General features: G+C 45.1%; 1 pseudogene; it reads left to right on the top strand.

Annotated features, from left to right (window-relative positions):
* The first annotated feature begins 580 nt into the window (after window positions 1–580).
* On the top strand, window positions 581–10,276 carry LOC126952119 (transcriptional coactivator YAP1-like; annotated as a pseudogene).
* The last annotated feature ends 587 nt before the right edge of the window (window positions 10,277–10,863 follow it).

Raw genomic sequence — 10,863 nt, 5'->3', positions numbered from 1 at the left:
CTTGTGGATTTATAGTCTAAGGGAAAATTGACTATAAAGAAATCCTTTGATGATAAATATAGCTTAAAATTATCTCTAAAAGATTGATCATTTCTAGAGTTGGTTTTAAATGCTGTAAAGAAGATGCAGTCTCACACTTTGGGGCATGTAATTGGTGCTTATACGTTGGTGGGCTGTAGACATCGGATTCTTAAATTCACACTACATTTCACCTAGCAGTTCCACTATTTGGAGTTTATCCTAGATAAATAGCTTAAATTTTAGGATCGACATTAACTCCCATTTCTCCAGCAGTCTTGGAATAATTGAGCCACAGCGGTGGTAGATGGCAAACACAGGAAAGAACAATACCACACAGTGAGGCCAAGACCCCGTACCCTGATCTGGAATCAACCTTTTCCCGGCGGTGAAAGCGCCAAACTTTAGCCACTAGACTACCAGGGAACCACAAACCACATGGTTTGTTTTTGTTTGTTTTTTTCCCCTCAATTGTTCCAGCAGAAATTACGCTGACATTGACCTCTAGAAAGCTCCATCTACCCTTCCTGGTGCCACCTGCCAATCCAAGGAAGAGTCCCAAATGACCATCCTCTCCCTGCTTTCTCCAAGTTGCGAGCCCACACGCGACGTGCAGAGCTCTCTCCGTTCAGTCCAGCCAGTGCCGCTCTCGGAAGACCTGGCAAGTCTGCAAGTCCTGGAGCGAGTTGCAGCGTCCCAGCCGCACCTCGCCACCCGCCTGGAGATGCGCCTTTGCTAGGCGGCAGCGCGTGGAGAGACTGTCGCGGGTTGTCGGGGCCGGAGCGCACCAGGTTCCCGGGAGAAGGCGGGAGCTGGGGGGCGCCCGGGGTGAGACCACGACACCGTCAACATCATAAAGGACTCAGACCCCTACATTCCCGACATCATAAACAACTCAGATAGATGCGGAAACCGAGACGGCCTGGATGGAAAACTCTTTCAAGGAAGATCCTAGGGCCCTGAACGGAATTCCGGATATTTTCTCTACGACATACTACACCTGCCTTTTCCCACGTTAGTTAATGGCGACTCCACCCTCCACACGTTCAGGCCAAAAACACGACGCAGCTCTTTCTCTTAAGACCCATATCTGAAACCACGTTTCTTTTTTTTGTTTGATTTTTTCATCTTCCTTTCCTCCCTCCCTTCCTTCTTTCTTTCCTTCCTTTTTTTCCTAAGCAAGCTAACAAAGGATCATGTTTCTTTTTTGGTTAATTGCAGACTTTGATCCACACAATTATTCTCTTTCTTGGTCTTTGAATTTGGGCAAACGACAAGCGAGGCATAGAGATCGCTTCAACTCGCTCCCCGCGGCTCGCCCAGACGTTAGGGTTTGGGGCCGCCGTTTGACTTTGGCCCTGCAGGTCAAAATCAGCCTTTCTGGGCCTGTCTTCTCGGGGGCCAGGGGCAGGGCCTGGTCCTCTCTGCGCGCCCGCAACCCTGCACCCCTTTCCTGTGACCTGTGGCGAAGCTCGGCGGGGGACCGGGTATTCAATTGACCAGGAGTCCGCGAGGCGCAGATGCAGGAGTGCTGGGACGCTCGCGATGAGTTTGCAGTTCCTGCCGGCTCCAGCAACGCCCCGGGTCAGTCCGGGGCGTTGCTCTGTTGCAACTCCGAAGGCGCCAAGGCAGGGAGGGACCGGTAGGCGAAGGGCAGCCGCGCTCTTGCACTCTGTTTCAGTCCTCCAGTCGCTGTTGAATGGAGTTTCCATCTCCAGTCTCAGCCAAAGCAGGCAAGGCGGACAACCTCGCCCTGGCAACTAGTGAGTATGCAGTCCCTTCTCCGCCCCGTTGGGCACTTGAACTTGTGCCTTTGGATTGTTTCTCCCCAAGCTTTCTATGAATTCCAAGAATGCAACTGATAACTCAGTAAAAACTGCCCTTACTTGAAGAAAGAATACTTTAAAATCTTAGCAGAGGAAATGTTCTAGATGGGTTGTAAGTCGAGGACTTTCAAGGGTGGGAGGAACACGAAAATTACTACACCAGGGAACACAAATGCTGTTGAGAATGCCTCTCACACATCAACTACACACCTCTAGCAGGTAGGTTCTACGATTAGGTTGGGCCCATCCTATTTTAAGTGTACTGTTGGTGGAACTTAATCTGAGTCTAGGATGAATATTTTAATTTTAAGTTTTTAATTTAAATACACATCCCAAAAAATATACAGAAAGCATATAAAGCACACTTTATACCATTTTAACAAAAACAGCAAAAGAGATAATATGTGAATGACAGCCTCATAAAATGGTCTTTAAGTACTGGTTGTTTCCACTAAAGTTTTTCTTCCTACAAAGAACAGAAATTGCAAACCAAACATTGTACTTCATGCTACTAAGTAACAGAAAAAAAAATGCTATGGCAAAAACAAAACAAAACAAAAAAAACGAAACAAACAAACAAAAAAAACCCTTGAAAATGAACTTTTTTCTTCAAGGAAAATCTAAATTCATTGCTGAATGTTGCAGACATTTTACCTCTAGATCAACTCTTAAGGTAACTGGAGATTTATTTTCTCCAGAGAGTACAATAGAGGATCTTTGGCCAAGGGGTCAACCATTATTTGTGAGAGCATGTGTCCTCTAGTGAAATGAGAGAGATTAAATGACAGCATGTCTTGATTTTCTTGGTGGCACCACAGGATGTACACATTTCAGGTTTATTGAGCTGTGTGAAAAAGTCAAACCTGGAAGACTTACTATTAAGCTGTTTATTACTATAAACAAAACAGTGTGAACGTGACTAAAAGGACATGCAGAGCTCTCTCTTTTCCCACACTGATATGTGTTATGATATACATATCAATAAATAAAACTGAAGTGAGACACCTAAAACAGATCCTTGTTATATGGCCAATTGATTTTTTTCAAAAAAGGCACTAAAGCAATATCATGGGGAAGAAGTGTCATTTCAACAAATAGTGCTGGACCAACTAGATATCTACTACCGAGGACAAAAATCTCAATCCCCACCTCAAGACATACACAAAAGCTAATTTGAGTTGGATCACAGAACAAACCATATAAACTATAAAGTTTTAGAAGAAAACGCATGAAAATGTCTTTATGCCTTGGCAGAAAGCAATATTTTCTAAATATTAGACCGAGAAATAAGTAAAAGAAAAATGATAAATTAGGCTTATCAATATGAAATATGTCTTTTCATCCAAAGACACCATTAAGTAAGTGAAAAGGCAAGCCATGGACTAGGAGAAAATATTCACAAAACATATTTGACCAAGAACGTGTATCCAGAGTATATAATTAGCTCCTACAATTCAGTATTAGAATGGAAACACCCGTTTCTTTAAAATGGGCAAAAGCTTAAACAGACACGTCGGAGAGGAAAATACACTAGTGGCCAGTCAGTTCATAAAAGAGTGCTCAATATCATTAGTTGTGAGAGAAATAAAACTAAAGATTGAGATACCACTCCACCATTTTAGCATGGCAAAATTATAAAGTCAGAAAACACCAAATCTTGGTGAAGACGTGGAACACCCAGAACTCATACATTTTTAGTGGGAATGTAAAGTGTTATAATCACTTTGGTTTAACAGTCTCCTATAAATTTATACATAAACATCTTTCTTTTCCCTAGCAATTCTTCACCTAGATATTTCTTCAAGAGACTTTGAAACATATGTACACACACAGACACACACACACACACTCACACATACACAAATTATTACAAGAACGTTCATAGCAGCTTAATTCACAATAGCCAAAACTACAAACAACCCAAGTGTCTATTATCAGGACACTGGTAAATAAATTGTGGTATATTCATTCAATGGAATACTATTCAGCAATAAAAAGGAATGAACATCTGATATACTCAACAATGTGAATAAAACTCAGAGACATTATGCAGAAAGAAAGAACTGAACACAACAGTGGTCATACTCCATGAGTCCATCTACAGGAATTCTTAGAAGAAGCAAAACTAATTTAAGATGCAAAACATCAGCACGGTTGCTTTCAAAAATAATGCAGAGGAAAATGACAATGAGGAGGATCATTCTGATTGTTTATTAATTAATCATCAATCATATCCAGACACAACTAACACTGGCAAAATGAAGTAGACTTTTTTTTTTTTTTTTTTTTTTTTTTTTAGGTGAAGTCTTGCTCTTTCACTCAGGCTGGAGTGCAGTGGTGCAATTTTAGCTCACTGCAACCTCCGCCTCCCCGGTTCAAGCAGTTCTCCTGCTCAGCTTCCCGAGTAGCTGGGACTACAGGTGGACACAACCACACTCAGCTCTTTTTTTATTTTTTATTTTTTAAAGAGAGTTTCTCGCTATGTTTCTCAGTTTGATCTTGAATTCCTGGGCTCAAGCAATTCTGCTTTGGCCTCCTAGATTGCTGGGATTACAGGCATGCACCACCATGCCCATACCTGGAGTTGAACTCTTATGGGTCTCTGGGTGTCTTGTGAAGGATGCATGAGTGTTATTTAAAGGGCCCGTTAAGGCTTCTCTTTTCCTTAGGATGTTTGTAGCCAATGCACCGGACAACTGCTGCTCTCCCTGCCCCCTGCCTTCCCTCCATAATCTATCCCTAAACAGAGATGAATTGTTTGGCTTCTCCTCTGAAGGAATGATCCTGTTGACCTCCCATTTACTTTTCCTTGTGAGCCTCCAATTAGTACATCTGTGGCATTAGGTGGCCTTTATTTTTTCTTCTTTCTTACCCCACTAGTATCTTGAGGAAGATGCATAATATGAGTAAAGTGACGGAAGACCTAGAGACCAAGCGGGTTGCCCAGTCCCAGACTAAGCCTCAGATCTGGTGCAGCAGCCACACCTGGTCTGCCTCACATCACTCGCTGAACAGCATATCTCTGCGACTTGACAGGCAGGAAGTGCGTCCTTCAGTGACTGTAGTCAGTGAGTACCCACATGGCTCCAGTTTTTCGGTGCTCACACATTGTCTAGGCCAAGAGGTGGCATCTTTGCAGCCGGGCCCTGTAGATCCACCATGATGTACCTGGTTGGACACAGCTCCAGTACTCGGTGCTGAGCATAAGCCCCAAGGGTTTCGGGTAGCTTGTCTCCATTCTGTCTCACATGTCATCAGTCACGCTATCCTCTCTGGCACATACATGGTGTTGGACTTGGGGGGCATTGGGCATGAGTTGGGAAGGGGAGAAAGGGGGCAAGTAGTTCCTCTTCAGGGCACACAGTTATGTCATCTTTCAAACTAGGGACATGAGTGTTGCTAACATTGTGCACCTGATCCTGGAATCCCTGGGGTAAACAGCCACAGTTCCTATTTTTAGTTCACTACTAAATCATCTTTTATCATTTGTGAATTTACAGACCCCATCCATCATCCTAATAAGTTTGCTATAACACCCTCTAAACCATCAGTAAATGGGGACATACTGTGAGATTCAAGCTGATTCTGTTACTAACACCGCCAACATGTCCCTCCTGAGAATTCCCTGGGAGGGTCCTTGGTGTAGCCTTGGTAGAGATGGGAAGAGGAGATTAAGTTTTAAACCAGACTTTCATTTTCCCCTGCTCAGTTTTCTCTTTAATTTTCCTCCTGAAAAAAGTGTTTGAAGTTTTAGGCCAGTATGAATCAAATCCTAATGTGGACAATACCAATAAATTATGTTTAGTCCCTGGCTGTATCTGATGTTTTTTCTAAATTGGTTATTTTAGACAATGAATGACCCATAATGGTTTTTTGTTGTTGTTTTTGAGATGGAGTTTTGCTGTTGTCTGCCAGGTTAGAGTACAGTGGCATGATCTCACTGCAACCTCTGCCTCCCGGGTTCAAGTGGCTCTCCTGCCTCAGCATCCCAAGTAGCTAGGATTACAGGTGCTTGCCACCATGCCCGTCTAATTTTTATATGTTTAGTAGAGACAGGATTTCACCACGTTGGTCAGGCTGGTCTCGAACTCCTGACCTCAGGTGATCCAACTGCCTCAGCCTCCCAAAGTGCTGGGCTTACAGGCATGAGCCACCATGCCCGGCCCATAATGGGTTTTGATCTGGTACTATTCTCATTTCTCATTTCACAATGAGGAGCAAAGCAGCAAAATGTTTCCTTTAAGATTATAGCAGCCAATGAAAGACAGGAACTTCTCATTGATTGAGCACCTATTATGCTCACATTATTGACCACTATACATATGTTGCCTCATTTAATTGACACAGTGATCCCCTCAAGTAGATAGTGGTGTTCTGCTTTTCTAGTGGAGGACACTGGAAGACTCAGCAAAGTTGAGGAACTTACTGAAGACAAAGCAACTTGCCAGTGCACTACAGGTTGACTGTTCTAGAAATTTTGGTTCAAAAAGCAAAGACGAAGTGGTGATAAACAGTTGCTCCTCTGAAAGGACAGTGACTTCAAATGGGAAAGAGAAGGGCTTCAATCTCCCTCAGGAAACATAGTCGTGGCAAAAGGTAAGGCTGGTGGTCTCCAGATGCATCACTCCAGGAGTTCACTGTTACTGATAAAACTTAGAACCTCCTACGGCCATGGTTGAGAGTAAACTGATTTTCTGAGATAAACGAGATTTGAAAGAGGGTGGGAATCACATTTTGATTGAGTTCCTACTTTAAGTACTAGATCAAAGCAGCTTGGGGTAACATATACTTTGAGTCTACCTGACTCAAAGCTCAGGTTCTGAGTATTTCACTCTGAAGTCTGAAAAGTCAGGGGCTGCATACAGAGGGTGCTCACTCCTTCTCAGCACCTCTTTTGCTAGGCTTCTGGAGTCAGTGTTTTTCTCATTCCACTTTTTCTGCTCTGTGCACCCAGCACAGAGTTCTGGCCTCTGAAGATGGGACAAGACCTTATACATATTACACTTCTATCTAAGAATCTGTAAATAGGTGAGCTGCCCTTGATATGTACATCACCTATTTCAAGGGGCCAATGGGACTTTCATGTGCATCCTTGATTCAGTTGCCCAGAGGCACATGTTTCAACTTGAGCACTGCCTCGAGAGATGGCAGAAGGGCAAGCCCATGTTTCCCTTACCTGCAATCCCTGCCACTGCCTGCAGTGAGGTGTGGCCTCTGGAGTGATGCATCTAGAGAGCACCAGCCTTACTTTTTGCCATGACTATCTTTCCTGAAGGAGATCGAAGCCCTTCTCTTTCCCGTTTGAAGTCAGTGTCTTTTCAGAGGGGCTACTGTGGGTGGGAATCACATTTTGATTGAGTTCCTACTTTAAGTCAGGCATTGTACCAACGACTTATCATAGTTTTCCTTACTCTCTTTCAGAGTGATTCTAATTAGTATCTGATATTTTATAAATTGGAGAAGGAGAGACCTATTGGATACTGATTTAAATATGCAGTTCCTAAAAGAACGTGATGTTGTTGCGGGCAAACAGAAACCTCACTCCCACCTTCTCAGAGGAGAAACTTGTCTATTCTTTAGCCCTTGATAATAATACTTGAAAGGGGAAAGATTCTTAAACTTTTCTCTGAATTATAGCCCTGCCACTCCAGCTGGGTTTTTCTCTCAAAGGGAGACAGTAATGAAGGGCCCAGAGGATCTGGCTATGTTGTCATGGTATCACTGAGCTGTAAGATGCCATGTGTTTTCTGATTCTACAATCGCCTATTCAAGAGTACACTAGCTATTCTTTGTACAGGAGCCAGACAATGTGAGCTGTACATAAGAATTATTTTTGCAGTGTCAAAAGCCATTCTAGGTGGAATCCAAATGACCACTTGCCTTAGGCAGACACCCCCTCAGCTTCACTGCAGGTCCAGAGTCAGCCCAGGCCACAGTGAGAACCACCAGGAGTGGAAGCAACACTGTCTAGAACCTGCACATTGTCTAGAAGTGGAGGCCACTTTCCCCTCCTCCTCCAGTAACTTCAATGTAGAACAATCCCAGGAAGGAGTAGCTGGTGTGTTTCTGGCAAGGGCATATACTGTTGAATGAATAATCACCTGTTCACAGACCAACAAAATGCTTCACTCCTCACTGTCTGAACTCCTAGGATTGGCTATAAGTCCTGCTATGAGAAGAAACATTTCTGAAGTACCTCTCTGGGATCATTCCCACATGGTGAATCATAAAGGGAGCTAGGAGAGGGGCCCCATACTTTTCCTGTGTGTGTATTGTGATGCTCAGATATTACATCTAACCACTACTGCATATGTCATAGGCTGGGAAATGCCAGTGACTTTAGGGTGAAATGGTGAGTCCTTGGGAAATGAGTCTGATGACATCTGCCTTAGTCTTCATTCCTTGGATTGCTTTATTAGTTTTCCAGGGCTTCCAAAACAAAGTTCCACAAACTGGGCGTCTTAAAACAGAAATGTATTCTCTTCCAGTTCTAGAGGTGAGACATCTGAAATCAGGGTGTCAGCAGGGCCATGCTCCCTCTGAAGGCTCCAGGGAAGGATCCTTCCTTGCCTCTTCCTAGCTTCTGGTGATTTCTTGGGGTGTTCCCCTGGCTTGTAGACACATCACTGCAATCTCTGCCTCTGTTGTTACATGGTCTTCTTCTCTGTGTGTCTCTTTATCTCTGTGTCTCCTCTCCTCTCATAAGGACATCAGTCATGTTGTATTTAAGACATACCCCCAATTCAGTATCATCTTATCTTAATGAGAGGTGACAGTGTCCTGGCAACCCTCGCTAGCTCTCGGCGCTTCCTTGGCCTGGCGCCCACTCTGGCAATGCTTGAAGAACCCTTCAGCCCGCTGCTACACTGTGGGAGCCCCTCTCTGGGCTGGCTGAGGCCGGAGCCGGCTCCCTCTGCTTGCAGGGAGGAGTGGAGGGAGAGGTGCCAGCGGGAACCTTGGCTGCACGCGGCGCTTGCGGGTCAGCTCGAACTCTGGGTGGGTGCGGGCTCGGCTGACCCTGCACTCGGAGCGGCCTGCCAGCGCCGCCGGCCCTGGGCAGTGAGGGGCTTAGCACCCGGGCCAGCAGCTGCGGAGGGTGCACCGGCTCCCCCAGCACTGCCGGCCCGCCCGCGCCGCGCTCGAATTTCGCCGAGTCTCAGCCGCCTCCCCGCGGGTCAGGGCTCGGGACCTGCAGCCTGCCATGCCCGAGCTCCCCGCGCACCGTGGGCTCCCGCGCGGCCCAAGCCTCCCCGACGGGCGCCGTCCCTTGCTCCGCGACCGCTCAAGGGCTGAGGAGGGCGGGCGCGTGGCACTGGACTGGCAGGCAGCTCCGCTCGCTGCCCTGGTGCGGGATCCACTAGGCGAAGCCAGCTGGACAGGCCAGTACTGATGCAGGCACTGCAGGAGCCCTGACTCCACAGCATGTTCGAGTTCATTCCTCTCCAGCTTCTCTGCAGTTGGGAGCTGTTTCTCCTGGGACACTGAACCTGAACCCCACTGGAGTAGTCTCTGGCCCAGCAGCTACACCCACAGCTCAGTCTCTTCGACAGTCTTCTTTTGAGATACCTGATGATGTACCTCTGCCAGCAGATTGGGAGATGGCAAAGACTTCTTCTGGTCAGAGATACTTCTTAAACCACGTCGATCAGACAACAACATGACAGGACCCCAGGAAGTCCTTGCTGTCTCAGATGAACGTTACAGCCCCTACCAGTCCACCAGTGCAGTAGAATATGATGAACTTGGCCTCAGGTCCTCTTCCTGATGGATGGGAACAAGCCATGACTCGGGATGGAGAAATGTACTATATAAACCATAAGAACAAGACCACCTCTTGGCTAGACCCAAGGTTTGACCCTAATTTTGGTAAAGCCATGAACCAGAGAATCAAAGTGATCCAGTGACACAGCCACCACCCCTGGCTCCCCAGAGCCCACAGGGAGGCATCATGGGTGTCAGCAACTCCAAACCAGGGGCAACAGATGGGACTGCAGCAACTACAGATGGAGAAGCAGAGGCTGCCGCTGAAACAGCAAGAACTGCTTCGGCAGGAGATAGCACTGCATAGCCAGTTACCAACACTGGAGCAGGATGGTGGGACTCAAAATCCAGTGTCTTCTCCCGGGATGTCTCAGAAATTGGGAACAATGACGACCAATAGCTCAGATCCTTTCCTTAACAGTGGCACCTATCACTCTCGAGATGACAGTACAGACAGTGGATTAAGCATGAGCAGCTACAGTGTCCCTTGCACCCCAGATGACTTCCTGAACATGGATGCCATTTCTTTTGCCCAGTTAAATGTTCACCAATCATTTTAACTTAATATGCAGACTTAGAAGTCAGATGCTTCATGTCACAGCATTTAGTTTGTTCAACAATTGTTTCTTCAGCTACCTTTGGCCAGTGGAAAAACGTGATTTACTGGTCTCACAAGCCAAAAATGTTATATCTGATATTAAATACTTAATGCTGATTTGAAGAGATAGCTGAAACCAAGCTGAAGACTGATTTACTTTCAGTAGTTTCTTTTCCTCCTAGTGCTATCATTAGTCACATAGTGACCTTGATTTTATTTTAGGAGCTTATAAGGCACGAGACAATTTCCATAGAAATATATTAATTATTGCCACATACTCTAGTATAGATTTCGGTGGATAATTTTGTAGGTGTGCATTTTATTTCGTTTTGCTGGATTTTTTTTTTTTTTGGTGGGGGGGTGGGAGGTAGTTTGTTGGTTGGTTGGTTTTGTCAGAACCTAGGCAAATGACCATAATAGTGAATCTGTTCATAGTTGTAGCTTGGGATGGTTATTGTAGTTGTTTTGGTAAAATCTTCATTTCCTATTTTTTTTTTAACCACCGTATTTAAATCTTGATTATCTGCTCTCTTTTTTATATACATACACACACCCAAACATAATATTTACAATAGTGTGGTAGTGGAATGTATTCTTTTTTAGGTTTCTCTACTTTCCAGTTAATTTTTAAAATGGTAGCACTTTGTATGCATTTAGAAT

This window comes from Macaca thibetana, chromosome 1 (assembly GCF_024542745.1).
Source record: "Macaca thibetana thibetana isolate TM-01 chromosome 1, ASM2454274v1, whole genome shotgun sequence".
Classification (NCBI taxonomy): domain Eukaryota; kingdom Metazoa; phylum Chordata; class Mammalia; order Primates; family Cercopithecidae; genus Macaca; species Macaca thibetana.
This window is presented reverse-complemented; position numbering and strand designations above follow the sequence as displayed.